This window comes from Pogoniulus pusillus, chromosome 20 (genome assembly GCF_015220805.1).
Source record: "Pogoniulus pusillus isolate bPogPus1 chromosome 20, bPogPus1.pri, whole genome shotgun sequence".
NCBI lineage: Eukaryota > Metazoa > Chordata > Aves > Piciformes > Lybiidae > Pogoniulus > Pogoniulus pusillus.
The window spans coordinates 16,460,833-16,472,871 of record NC_087283.1 but is presented as its reverse complement, the minus strand read 5'-3'; the positions used below and the strand labels follow the sequence as shown (position 1 = coordinate 16,472,871).

Sequence of the window (12,039 nt, the reverse complement as noted above, 5' to 3'; positions counted from 1 at the left end):
CCCAGCCAGTTAAATACAATGACAAAAGAATCAGGGTAAAGACCATACAGTGATAAAAGTTGAGACAAAGCTTACTGAAGATAATAGAAGTCTCTTCCACTGAATACAGTAGATAGTGGATAGGATGCTAAGTGGGAAAATTGATACACTAATTAAGTGAAGCACTTAAACATGAGAGTAGTCTCAAATATCATTGAAGACCTCTTAGTTTTGATTTCAGCAAGGTTATTTGCAGAGCTGGAAATGACTCAGTATGAATAAGGCTAACAGTACATGGCCTCTAGAGTTGCCTACCTGGAGCAGATCTTTGTGGCAAGGAATTCACAGTCTGTATCCATATCTTTAAGCTGTCGTGGAGGCTACGTTAGCCTGGCTGAAGTGCAGCTGATGAAATGTTGCCAAGCTGAAGAATGAAGGCTCATAACATGCTATCAACACCTCCACAGGAGGAGGTTGATCAGTATGTTAACGTCACGAGCAAGGTGTGGCTGTTCTCAGCCCTCCGCTACAAGATTTGTTCTACTCCTAAGTTTTCTGGATCAGTCACATGGCCATTTGTTTCATAATGAAAAGCAACCAAGAGTTTTGAAGGAAATTTCCCTGTCTATGTAACTTGTTTCTTCTCTGAGAACACAATAAGGAATTTTTCTGTGATTGAACAAGTAGTGTTCCAGCAAGATCACATATGACAGCAGAAGAGAGGCTGTTCTTTAGATATCATCAGTAAACCTGGGCCACAAAACAAAGCTTATTCCTACCTAAAAAATAATCCATACTGTGAAAACTGAGACCAAGATTAGGATATTGCTGTAAATATAAAATCCTCTGCTTTCTACAGAACATAACCATTGTAAGTTGACTCCTTGCTTATAAACAGACATACAGACAACACACGCAGACTTGGGAGTTGTTTAGTAATTTCTCTTTAAAGTGTCAAATATAGACACCGATTGTTCAGTGAAAACAGGACAGCTAGAAAAGCTCTGCTCTGCCAGTCCCTGCATCTCTGACATGCAAATTTTAAAGGCTCAAAAAGCATAACAATAAGAGACTATATATTAATTGTGAAAAGCAAAATCTAAGAGTGGAAGGGGTAGATTTTAGTGTTCTGTTGTTTAACTTTTTAAAGCAATCACATGACAAATGAGATTACTGCTGCATATAGAAGAGTTCTGTTATACCAATACTTTATTTTCATAACCAAAAACCTCAAAGCTTTTAGGTGGGAAAATACTCATATATTTTACAAAGACATGGTATTGAAAATGGCTGTATCTTGGGAAATGAGTGGGATCTTATACTGTCACTCAACATATTGAAAGGAACTAAAGACCATAAGTTAACTCCTTATGGTTCTCATTTGAAATGTGTCAAAGCATCACTAGAATTAGATAATTCATTACAATCCAGTGCAGTTAAGCACCTCATAAAGTTAGTATTCAACACTTGTATTTACAGCGCTTTCACTTAAGTAGGTTTTTCAGCATGTTGTTTAAACCAAACTAGTGTTGACACAATTATTTCATTTTGCCTGTGTCAGTATGAGATAATCATATTTTCCTTTATTGAATGCTTTCCCAAAGTCAGACCAATTACTTGTGTTATAGCACAACAGAGCAACAACTGAAACGTACCTTTCCCATGGGAGATGGCATGGCATGTATGAAAGGACCAGAACTTTCAGTCCTTTTCTTTAATCTTGCAAGAATGTGTGGAAATTATCCAACTTTTGGTTTGTTGTACAGGGGATTCAAGGAATGTCCATGCTTGTCACAATGAACATCAGAAAACAGGCTGCAGCTTTCCACTTCCTTGCATGTGCAATAAATAGGAGAAGAGTCATAGCAGTAGATCTGTAAATTAGTTGCTATTGTCTTACCTTTCTCCTGCAATACAAAACTATCTTGACAATGAAGTGATATGCAGTTGCCAAAATTCCTCTTGGTTATTCTACTGAGTCATGCTGCAATTCACTTCATCATTTTCCCTGTAAAATTGTACCAAAACCCCCCAATCTTATAAAAGCAAGCAACAGTCCTGATCTTTATATTGTCTTTTCATGATGTAAACATTTCAGGAGAAGAATATCTTTATATTTATAAAATGTTAGAGCATGACCTTAGTTTGGATGCAAATAATAAACATCGGTGTTAGTATTGCAGTAAACATGGTGCAGAAATGTCTGTGGGAATGTTTGTAGTAAGAAGAAATATTTTTTTTAGTACTTAAAAAAAAATCAGAAAAGCCCCAAAACCTATTCTGTTTTCTATTTTCTTAATTGGCCTAAGAAAAGATATTGCTATTCCTTACAAATCCTCTTGTGAAAGACAAGCAGTGATACTGATGACAAAGTATCTTTGAAATGCTAGGACTGTATAAAACTGTGATGTCAGAAAAGAACTAGAACAAAAATATTTAGTCAGTTGCAATTATTGCTCAAAGCTTCAGACAATTACATATGATTTGAAGGTGTGCAGTTATACTAGCTCTGGAATTAACTCACACATTGGTTGCTTTATGTATACTTTGTGATTCTGTTCAGTGTCACAAAATATATTGAAAACTCTTAACACCTTTTAAAACTCGATTCACTTCTGATGCAATAACAGAGATTGGTCCAATAAAGTAGAATGAAAATCCATTTGTGAACCTTTTCACCGAAGTATATTAAAAAAAACTCCTGTTATTCGAGCTTACCTTATAAAATGTTTACATGCCATTAAATAGTACTAACATCTCCTGTGTAAATTAAATGGGCTGTGATGTTCCCTGTGTCCTAAAGAGCAGTTGTACTTGAGGCTATAAAAATACCTTCATGCAATAAATCAAATGCACTGCTCCTAAAACTGGAATTATAAAAATAAAGGGACACAATCCCTGCCTAATTAGCTTGTCTGTACATGCATTGCTCAGCAAGCACTATAAACAAAGGTATGTTTAAACTACAGTAGTTCCTACAGCTCAGCGTATTTTAAGAGCTAGTATCTGGTGCAGGAGGGGAAGTTTACTTTTCAGAATAATTTTGAAGGAAAAAAAATCTAAGTGTATGTGCTGGGTTCTCCCATCTGTATAGAAGGTAGTGGCTAGCAGTGTATGATAGTGTAGAAGTTTGAAACAAGTCAGAATTCAGAGGAGAGGTAGAGGGTGATGTAAGTTAACCCTTTTCATGCTCACTTAAAATGTTTGCTTTCATCCATTGACTGATGTGTAAGTAGAAGGCAGTCCAACTGGGCATGAAGGCAGGTACAAAATGCCAAGCTGAACTAGGAGTCATTTTCCCCTCAGTTTACACATCCCTGCATGTTCTTCTAGTTTCTTCCTTTGTTGCACTCCCTGTACACTGAACCTTTTGCAAATAAAGTTTGCCAATATGAGAGTTTGCCAAACTTTTCTGTTTCGAGTTTCACTTTTGTAAATATTTTTGGCTTCAGTTATGTAGATGAGTAGTATCTTTACAAAAGCTGTTCTACAAAGAGTAAATACTATCTTGTAGTGGCTGAGGTGAGCTCACCTGAGCCATTTTATCTGCTAGAACCATTTTTCGATCTTTTAGCTGAGAAAAGAGATCATGTCTATTGAGGTAACTTCAGAAACGTTTTCCCGTTGTACTCTTTGGTTTGACACATGTGCATATGATAAGTACATTTGGTGAAAGACATTATTGAATCGTACAAGTGAAATCTATGTCTTGAATAACTTGTATCACAGAAAACAGGGGAATACGCATCTGGAAAATCATGGGAGAAGTTCAAGAGGACTTTGAGCATGGACGAGGTGGAGATGAGACTGCATTATGAGATGCAGCTGAGTACCAACGGGCAAAGCAAGGCTCTGTGGCAGCACTTCTCAGCTGCTATTAATCAGAAATATTTTTGCTGCGTGCCAGGGTATACAGAAATGCTTGCTAATTCTAATGACTTGTTACATGATGCTTCATATGTGATTCTTGAATAACTTGTGTAGTCCAGTGTTGAGTTTCACTTCCAGTTTGCTCTCGATATTTTCTGCTGGGGCAAAGCTGAGTATTTAGGTTGAATTATGGATAAAATGTTGCTAGCCAGTTCATTTCTAGTTCACTGTAGGAAACCTGAGAAGTCATCAAATTTGTATTTCTTGGTAGGAAGACATTATTTTCAGACAGATTTACTTTTAATGTTACTGAAAAAACTTGGATCCATGTGTCACTGGGTGGATGGAAGGAATATCTATTGATGCATGGATCACAACGATTTGCATTTCATAACATTATCAACAACAGACATATGACTATAATAAAGCAGTACTCTTTAACCCAGTCTGTAAAAATACATTGATTTTATGGCTCCCCAAACCGATTATATTAATATCTGTGCATAATTAGTTTACACATTACTAAATTACTGACAGATTAAAAGTGAAATAGTGCAGTTCATACATGGCTGCATAACTGCCAGAAAGGAAATTAATATGGATTCAAATAGTCCTTGGAGACCTGTGCTGAAATAGCAGAAATCTATAAAGACTGCTTGCGTTAGGAAATTTCCATCACTAACATGTTTGTGGTTGATGCTTTACTAAGTCTGTTAATATGGGTAAAATTTAGTACAGGAAATGATATTTGAATGATGCTTTTACTGTTACTAGCTCAAGAATGTGTTTATTAAAAGTAAATTCTTGACTTGAATGGCAATTACATTGGATGTGAATATGAATTTTTAAATACTTTTTAAAGTGTTCCTAATGAAGCAGTAGTAATGTGAAGGAGCAACTACTAAGGATGCATTTGAAAATCATATTTTTAGACATATTAAAAACAAGCTTCTTTATACTTCTCCCTTACCCTGAAAGCACATTAGAGATAACCCTGTATCAAAATTTAATCTGTTGATATAGCTTCAAATGCTTTCAGACAATATTCTGTCTTTGGGAGAGTTTTTACATAAACTGCATTAAACCAACTTTATGTTTTATTTATTGTCTATAGACTTTGATTTACACCTTGAGGAAGACCAAGGTAACTGGATGTCAGCCCAAGCAATCATTATAGAAAGAACTTAAGTAGGATTTGTTTGGGGTTCTTATAGCTTGGAGGTTGGTTGTAGCAGAAAGTTGTTTTAAAGTGTCTAGTTTTTTTTTTTCCACTTTGTGGGGTTTTTTTCCTCCTTTCTTCTTTTTTTACTTTTTTCCCCCCTCTTATTCTCAACTTCATTAAATCTGTATTGAACATATGACTTTGAAAGAAAAATTAGAAGTGAAACGCTGGTGCAGCCAGTTGTTCTTGTTGTAGGCTTTGGTGGAGGCTGGAGGATGTGACTTCAGTGTTGGCTGCTTGAACACAATGGCAAGGGCAAATTGTGTTATGCAAGAGATGCAGCCAGATTTACTATCCATAACTAAGTACAAACTGGAAATGATAGATTAATTTAGTCTCAGTTGTCTCTCTCGAGGCAAAATGCCCTCTGAGGTCAACCAGTGTGATGTGTGTAAGGATCTGGTTTCTTAGAAGTCTCAGTATTTATAGCTGTTATCACCTTTAGCAAAAGCTGTGGATGTTGGTGGCTGACAGTTCTAAAAGTCATGTTACTCAGGCAGAACAAGTCTTTTATTTTGGGGAAAGATTGCCAATGCTTCCTAACCTTGCTCCTTTTGTGGGACAGCCTCTAGTTAACTCCTTACAAAGCCTAAAAAATAATAATCCTTGATATGTATATAAAATATTTGAAATTTTTATATATAAATATACACATATGCATATGTAAAAGCCAATTTCCCACTTATTTTCCCCACTTTTCATTTCTTGTGAGCTTTATACTGCTAAAGCAAAGTTAAAATTGCTTTTGGAGCTGATCACAGAGACTGTTTTTCTTTAATGAGGTATGTGAGTGTTGGAAGATTATGAAACATTACACTGCAGTTTCCTTAGATGTTAATTTGACATTTTTGCAGGAGTATTCTCTTCATTTGTCCATATTAGACAGATCTGGAACTAAGTAATTATTTTGCTTTTGCACTTCATTTGCTTCAGTACATTCATGTTTTCATATAGTCTCCTGCTGTTCTCTGTATAGAGTTCACTGAATTCAAACACTTTGAGCATCATTGAGAAATCAGTTCCACTGGTTACTATCTTCCTCAGGTGTCCTGCACCTGAAATTTCACCACTTTTGCCCAAATCACCCCTACACAGCAAGATTTTTGTGCTGGTTCTTGGTGCTTCTTTTTAAACATGGGAATGCAAAGAGTTAGAAATGAGCAGTGTTTCTATTGGAATTTTGCTTATCTTCCCTGGATAATTGCTGATACAGGCCACGGGGCATTTTGGTCTTCATGGAGATAATCTCTTCTCTTTATGGACTAAGCAAATGTTTGCAATATACAGGTTTCTTTTCCCTTTGACTTGCAAAGAATTACATCAGTGATTTCAGTTTCTTTGAAAGTTAATCTAAGGCACAGGCAGGAACAGTCGTAAAAAAAATGAATAAATTGTGGGTTTGCTCTATTTTGGGTTTTTTGTTGTTGTTGTTGTTTGTTTGTTTGTTTTTGTTTTTCTGCCATTACTTCAAAACTGTGAGAGGTTTTCTGCTTTCTGTGAAGTAAACCTTGAATTTCCCTGTCTTATCACAAGTAGTTACACCATGTTCCATGGTAGTTTTTGTTGGGTGTGTTTATATTAGGAGAAAAGGGATTCTAGTTAGAGAACTGTCATGATGGAAGCATATTTTATGGATGACAATTTTGAAAGCCAAGGTGTGTGTCTGTTTTTAATTTTCAACAATTTCTGAAAGGGATGAATAGTGAATATTGGGTAGTTACTCTCATGAGTACAGGTGCAGTGTTTCCTTCAATTGTTTGAGTAAATTTTCAAAATCTGTTTCACCTTTTAAAAAGTTATTATGGCCTCACTATTTTGATTCTTTAAAGAAGAAGGAACAAATGAAGATACTAAACTAAATGTGACCCAAAAGTTAGGTACTTGGCAAAGCTTTGACTTTGGTGAGGAGATGTCATAATGTTCTTTATGAATTGATTACTGGGCTGCCTGTAAATATTTATGTAGGTGTATGCAAAAAATAAATAAGTAGTAAGGGAAATATTTTGGTCTTCTGCCTGCCCTGGTCCCTCTTCATGACTGATATTTTGTGATATTTGTATTGTGTGTGAGATAAAGATATTTTTCTTAAAAAGCAACAACAACAAAAAAGGAACATAGAAGTGTGCTTCCGTTTATTCAGATATCAAAATTACATATTATGGCCCATGTTGAAATATCTTTGCAGCTGTTTGGCAAAAGAAATGAAGCAAGTTTGCAGCCTAAGTAACAAACTGCACCAACATAGCCCTCTGTTAAGAGTTGCTTGTATAAGCATATTACATTTCCTGGAATGTAAGCTACATTAAAACAAATATATTTTATATGTTGTAACTCTCATTAAAGCACTGAAATTAACTCGAGTATTTCTTTTATATTTGCTTCTACTTAGCAGCATTTGTAGCAGCATTTCCAAATGTATAGCTACTTTTCGTGTCTTTCTGCATGGTAATGAGCAAACATGAATACTTGTTATTGTACTGCTTTATCTTGCAACAATGTACTTAAAAGTTGTTGTGCCATTCAGAATAGTTCTCCTAATTATGCTGTATATGCATCAGTAAACAACTTGAAGATGCAAAATGTAGTTTTAGGGGAACTAATTAAGTTTTGAATTCCAAGCACATAGCAAAAATTATTTGAATGTTTTTGAGAAAATCGAAAATCCTACAAGCTGCTCCAGTTCTTCTAAATCCTTACCCCTCTGAAACCAGGAAAATGAATGTTCAGTATTTTTTTGCATTTGAGTCCCTTGACATGCTATCGATTCACTCCATTTTCAACAATTTCTGACACATTTCCCAACGTGGATTACTTACGTGCTTTGGTCTTCATTTTGTGACTGCCTTTGAAAAGCACATTAAAAACTAGAGCTGGAGTGAACTGCTCACTAGAGCTGCGAACTAGTGAGCATGCCCCTTGGAGTTAGGGTGTTCGCTACTGCCTGCATGTGCAATGCACTTGCTTCAGCGTCCAGCATACTGAGTGCTAACTGAAGAGTGTTAGAGAGATAGGAATTAAAGGCTGTTTCACTGACTCAAGACAGTGTTATTGAAAGTAACTTAGCCTCCTGAAAGGCATCTTCCTTCCATGTTCTATGTGACCTATTTCAGTTTCCTCTGCATCTCCGCATGGCGTGTTTCGGTCAGGTTTAGTCAGTACATTTTATGTACATTTTACATACATAAAAGCCAGAAATAAGCTTTTGGGTCATGAGAGTGGTTCTGACACAAATGCAAGCTGGAAAAGATAGCATCGTTTTGGAGGAAAAGACCTGATGATGAATGAGTTGCGTGTAGAATTTCACTGTTCAGAAGGTGGCTTTCTGAAGTACATTCCTTATTCGCAGTAGCCAGCCTGAACAGCCTAGTGCAGTGATGCTCCTTGACAGGGATAAGGTGCACTTTTCTTTGGCTGTATCAGCAGACACACCTATCTAAGGCATTTTAAAAGCCAATCAAGCCACACAAATCCCCCAAATACCCCTAAGGTTTGGAAACGTAGCCTAAGATGGTGAAAGTGCGGCCTGCACAGCATTTGAGGCTCGCTGCTGCCTTCTCACAAAGTCTAAACCCCTTTTTTCTGCCTTGAGGTGGCTCTCATCCCCAGCTTGGCATTCGCTTTTCACTAAGGGATCCCTGTCGTGTGGAAGGAGCTCTTTGCCTGTTTCACTTTGTTGGGCACAAGCAGGTGGTGCAGCACATAAATTCTAAAGTTCCCGAGGCTGGCCTGCTCTGGTCTCACCACCGCTGCGAGGAGTGGGGAGCAAGTGGGCCACGAACGCCCACCTCACGAACGTGGGCCTCACGAACGTGGGCCTCACGAACGTCTGCCTCACGAACGTCTGCCTCACGAACGTCTGCCTCATGAACGTCGGCCTCACGAACGTCTGCCTCACGAACGTCGGCCTCACGAACGTGGGCCTCACGAACGTCTGCCTCACGAACGTCGGCCTCACGAACGTCTGCCTCACGAACGTCTGCCTCACGAACGTGGGCCTCACGAACGTCTGCCTCACGAACGTCGGCCTCACGAACGTCGGCCTCACGAACGTCTGCCTCACGAACGTCGGCCTCACGAACGTGGGCCTCACGAACGTGGGCCTCACGAACGTCTGCCTCACGAATGTGGGCCTCACGAACGTCTGCCTCACGAACGTCTGCCTCACGAACGTGGGCCTCACGAACGTCTGCCTCACGAACGTCGGCCTCACGAACGTCGGCCTCACGAACGTCTGCCTCACGAACGTCGGCCTCACGAACGTGGGCCTCACGAACGTGGGCCTCACGAACGTCTGCCTCACGAATGTGGGCCTCACGAACGTCTGCCTCACGAACGTCTGCCTCACGAACGTGGGCCTCATGAACGTCCGCCTCACGAACATCCGCCTCACAAACATCTGCCTCACAAACGTCCGCCTTGAATGTTCTGCTGGTGACGACTGTTAGTTTTCCTGTAATGAAGATCTGCACTAGGTTCATTTGCTGCTCTGGCTTCAGGTAAAATGGCTTTTCACCAGGAGAACTCAAGTTTCTGTCTCCTAGGCCCAGCCTCAAGATATCTGGGAACAAGTGATGCAGCTAATCACAACTAACAGGTTTTTCACTCTTGGATGGGGCCCAGTCGAATTCTCTATGTTCTCAACTATTTACAGCACTTCAATTATTTGTTGTTGTTTTTGTTGGGTTTTTCTGGGTTGGTTGGTTGGTTTTGGTTTGGGCTTTGTGGGGTTTTTGTTTGTTTGGGTGGTTTTGATTGGTTTTGTGGGTGGGTTGTGAGATTTTTTGTTGGTTGGAGTTTTTTGTTTGGTCGGTTTTGTTCTTGATGTGGTTGGGTTTTGTTCTGTCTGGGTGGCTTCATAAACCTTTAGCAGTTTTCTTCAACTAAGATTAGGCTTGTGTGATGCATGACATTTTGTTTCAACAGATAAATGTGTGTAGGCAGTTAAGATAATGAGATTTGAAAGCTGAGGTAATTTCTACTTATATCCTTTTGGACTTACAGTTTTCACCTTTTCTTTTCTTTTTTTTTTACAGATCTGAGAGCATTTGTGGAAGAACTGGAAAGGAAAGATGTTCTGAAGATGAAGAACACCTCTCAGTAAGTTTGCAAAGTAGTAAGTCATGTCTTTAATTTGTAGTGTGTTAGTAACCACATCAAATTGTATGCCTGAAGTAGCACCTTACAACCCAGATCCATACTTCTGAACAGATGCATTAAAGGAACACTTCAAATGCAAACCAAGATGTAATACCTGCACCAGTGTATTACTTCAAAAAAACAGGTCAAGCAAAAAGAAACTCTCCAAAATGCACAACAAAAGTGAACAGAATGAGAAGTCAGTGTTTGTGTGAGTATCAGTCCAGAATAATGCTAAGCAGTAATGCTTGATTCTGATTTTCAAGGCTTTTGAGACTTTATCCTTGTTGGGTTTGTGAGTTCACAATTTAAAAAAGATCTTTTTCTAGGTAGTTCTTTCAGTTTTGGAACTGCAGCACAACAGGCCCTTGAAATTTGCTAATTTTCTTTGAGTTTATGAAAAAGGTTCCAAATTAGTTTAGTTTAAATTTTTACATTGGCAGTAACTAAGCTTTTTCCATTAGTTTCATTACTGAGAGTTCTACCTTGCATATTACCTGCATCACAGTTATGCTTGAGTAAAGTTCAGCTCCCAGGATATCATGATGATCATGTTGTTATATTCTCTATTGAGTATTGTAATTCATAACGTATTCTAAATCAAAGGAGAAGTAGTTTAACAACAGACACTTCACTTTTAATCTATAAAATACACTGTAATTAAATTGAGAAAAGGGAAAGACCTCTAGGAATTCACAGAGGGGAAGAAAATCAATTAGAATTGATATTTAATTTTGAAATTGAAATACCATTTCTTCTCTGAATAACTATAATACATTGAATAAATGCATTTGTGTATTTTATGGACTAGATTATTAGATTAAGCAATTTTTTTTCCCTTGAAATTCCTTTAAAGCTTCACTCAGTTTCATAGGAACAACCTCATTGTTCTCTTCATAATAGGATCATTTTTTTTTTGTGATTCATGGTGAGAATTTTCTGGCAAGCTATCCTTTGAGGTCATTTCAGTTTTGTAGCTATCAAGATCAGCTGATATCAACCAATAGTTACTGAAAGTTACTAAAAATGTATAAAAATGACCCAAGTTCTGTGGCTCACTAATGTTTTGTAGATTGTTGATGTAGAGATGACCTCCCTGGGCAGTCATGTTGCCTGAGTATGAGGGAGTTGGTGCATTTATTCTTCAAAACTTCTGGTGTTTGGTCATTCTAGGGTAAATGGGATGGAGAGCTTCAAATTTTCAATGTGTGTAAATTCCATGAGCCTTGGGCAAAGGGTTAGAAGGAAATGCTTGTATTCCACTGAGAAAAAGGTATAATATAATTTCAGCCTTTATTAGAAATCAAGGAAGCCACTTGAGCTATCAATTTTGGGGCAAAACTCTGAAGGAAGGAGGATTCATTAGGTTTATTCTTCCAGAAACTTGTTGTCTTGGTTGGGAGACGTGTTTACTTTAAGCAAATCCTCCTATTACTGTGGGGAAAGCCCACACAAGCAACACAGAAACCAACTAGCTAATTTAGAAAATCTGGCTATAAACAATGCTGTCAAATGATGGGGCTGTTTTGGAAAAATGATGAAAATGGTTTGTCCAGCCTTTCCCTCTCTCTGTGGTATGTTCATCACTGCTGATAGGCAAACAATCTACAATTTTGGAGTATAAATTCCTCACTGATGGTGTCAGATTGACTGTCTTTTATCTTGTGCTGGTCTGTTAGGTTAACATTTGATAAAGTGTATCTAGGTTATCCTCCTGCTCAGAGCAGTTGTGACTTTCAAGTTAGATGACATTGCTCAGGAACTCTATTGAATTGAGTATATCTTGAAGGTGGAGATACCATAGTCTTTTTGAGTGACTGTTCCAGTGTTTA

General features: G+C 38.0%; 1 long non-coding RNA gene across 3 annotated transcripts in view; it reads left to right on the top strand.

The window, feature by feature from the left end:
- Positions 1-11,019, top strand: part of LOC135184226 (uncharacterized) — a 272,033-nt gene extending 261,014 nt beyond the window's left edge. For 2 of the 3 annotated variants that reach the window (XR_010305923.1, XR_010305921.1), the window contains exon 4: positions 10,105-11,019. This is a non-coding gene — a long non-coding RNA (uncharacterized LOC135184226). Of the gene's footprint in view, positions 1-3,708; positions 4,950-10,104 lie in introns of those variants that run through there. The other variant, XR_010305922.1, reaches the window with a different exon arrangement.
- The last annotated feature ends 1,020 nt before the right edge of the window (positions 11,020-12,039 follow it).